This window comes from Petaurus breviceps, unplaced genomic scaffold, assembly GCF_028583685.1.
Source record: "Petaurus breviceps papuanus isolate PSGF00001 unplaced genomic scaffold, PetGlider_PUasm1.0 186, whole genome shotgun sequence".
NCBI lineage: Eukaryota > Metazoa > Chordata > Mammalia > Diprotodontia > Petauridae > Petaurus > Petaurus breviceps.
Window position 1 is genome coordinate 53210403 of NW_027185798.1, and position 2771 is coordinate 53213173.

General features: G+C 34.0%; 1 pseudogene; it reads left to right on the forward strand.

The window, feature by feature from the left end:
• The first annotated feature begins 816 nt into the window (after nt 1–816).
• On the forward strand, nt 817–1864 carry LOC138162264 (dTDP-D-glucose 4,6-dehydratase-like; annotated as a pseudogene).
• Nucleotides 1865–2771: the final 907 nt, after the last annotated feature.

Below are 2771 nucleotides of genomic sequence, written 5' to 3' on the forward strand. Positions count from 1 at the left end.
GAACTATAGAGATTCTTAAATTGTTTTAATTCAAAGAGGGTATATTAATGTGGAGCAAACATTCTCCATGACTACTCTTCTTTCAGCTGGAGAATTCCAGTCTTCTCAGAGATGGCGTCAAAATAATTAGGTACTGGCAATGAAAAGTGTATCCCTCAATTTTATGAGACTGAGATCTTGGCACATAAGCTTGCATATGTCACAGCAGGGACATTTTGATATAATAATTTTGAATTGACAGATTCTTTACTAGTGAACTCAGCCTCCAAAAGTGAAAGTCCATTCTAAAGATAGTGGTTGTTTTCCTAGAGATGTAGTTTAAAAGCCCTCTACCACAGAAAGGGAACAATTAGACTCTATTGGGCTTCTAAATACATATCTAAGATTCACCTAATGCTCAATTTAAATTTAGATCATACGTTGTAGATGGGGTATTTCTCATCAATTACAGCACACATTAGGAGGTATCACAAATCATAAACCCAAAGATCAAGTGATTTTAGTCACCCCAGAAGCATAATAATACCTGAGAAATAAATTGTCTTTATAATAAAGAAGACAGTTAAATTAATGCAACAGTGATCATTTTCCACGGTGTTAAAATAGATTGCATAAAGTTTTCCTTTAACAAACTTTTTATTTTAATTCTGTTCATTTCTTTTATCTCTACCTTACTCAACTGAAAAGTAGGGAATAAACAACAAATAAATAAAAAATAAAACAAGACAAAACCCACCTTATTAAAGCATCCTCTCAGTCTTGAAAATTTAAAAAGAAGTAGTTCCCTTCAGGCTCCAAGGCAGAGCTGAGTCAGAGATGTCGGCTGGCATAGAAGTTCATGGGCCACCAAGCAGCTTCATCAAAGGTGTTCCAGTCACAGGTGGTGCTGGCTTCATTGTATCGCATGTGATAGTCTCTCTAGTAGAAGACTGTCCAGACTATATGATCATAAATTTTGAAAAGCTGCACTACTGTGTAAGTCTGAAGAACTTTGAAACCATTTCCAACAAACAAAACTACAAATTTAGATAGGTAGACATTTGTGAACCTCACTTAATTAAACTGCTTTTTAAAATTGAGAAGATAGATATAGTACTCCATTTTGCAGCTCAAACACATGTAGATCCTTCATTTTTCCATGCCTTGAAGTTTACCTATGTCATTATTTATTGTACCCATGTTTTGGTGAGTGCTGCTTATGAAGCTTGAGTAGAGAAATTCATATATGTGAGCACCCATGAACTATATGGAGGTAGCTTTAATGAGGAATTTGATGAATCTTTACCAAAACAACCTACAAATCCTTATGCTTCATCTAAAGAATCTGCAGAATGTTTTGTATGGTCTTACTGGGAACAGTATAAATTTCCAGTTGTCATCACAAGGAGCAACAATGTCTATGAATCACATCAATATTCAGAAAAGGTTATTCCAAAATTTATATCTTTATTGCAACACAATAGAAAATGCTTCATTCACGATTCAGGACTCCAAAAAAGAAATTTCCTTTATGCTGCTGAGGTAGTAGAAGCTTTTCTCACTATTTTAAGAAAGGAAAACCAGGTGAAATTTATAACAAAAGAACTAGATTCGAGATGTCAATTGCACAACTCACCAAAGAATTTATACAATTGATCAATGAAAAGAGTTCAGCATCTGAAATGGAAAATATGGTTGATTATGTTGATGAGAGACCTTCCAATGATATGAGATATTCTATGAAATCAGAAAAAAAATTCATGGTTTAGGATGGAAACCTAAAGTTACCTGGAAAGAAGGAATAAAGAAAACAATTGAAAACAAAGAGAATTTTCACAACTGGAAAAATGCAGAAAAAGCTTTGGAGCTCTTTGCTGTGGAATAAACATTTTTACAATAAGAAGCAATTATAGCCTAGAAAAGAAGAAAATTGCTCTTCCTCATAGATACGTGATATGAAATCAAGTTACCAAATAGAATCTTCTTTCCTTTTGGAAGCAGATTCAGGTTTATTTGCACAAAATTTCAAGGACAAAATTATGATAGAAATAATAGGTATTCTCATTTCATGGAAGAGTCTCATTATGAACTGGCTTGATGGAATTTTGTTCTACTGTCAACTATATTGTCAAAGGATGATGCTACTTTTCTGCAGAATAGAAAAAACAGTAGAAAATAAGATGAATGAAGTGTGGAGAAGCATAAGTTATAGATGTATCTACAAGGAAAGAGACCATCCCTTGGTCTGAAAGTTCGATAAATTAAAGATCTGCTTTAGAAGTGGTCCACTGGCCTAGAAATCAATCATGGCAGAAGGAAAGGCATCACTTGCAGGCCTTGCACTTTGCTCTTACACAGTGAATATACTACAGATAGGCTTCCACTTGCTAGCAATTCTTAAAAATTTGAATCTTAAGGTAATACAGAATAAGTTTTTATGCTAATTAAAGGTTAAAATTGCATAAATTAGTTGTGATGAAATAAGAAATACCTATCTATACAAAGCAATAAAGTTGTACCAAGATAAAAACATTTCAAGCGCTTTTGAATTTTGATATTGATTTTTAATAATTGATAAAGTTCAATAAAGTTAACTGTACAATTTAAAAACTTATAAAAGAATATATTTTGAAAAATAGGGGTCAATATGGCAGAGTAGAAGCAGGACCTCCCTCTGCTCCAGCTTCCACCTTACCCACTGCATGTAAAAAGGGGGCTCTGAACAAACTTTGGAGCTGCAGAACCCACAAAATGACAGAGAGAAGCTAACCTCCCGCTGAGGACAGCCTGGC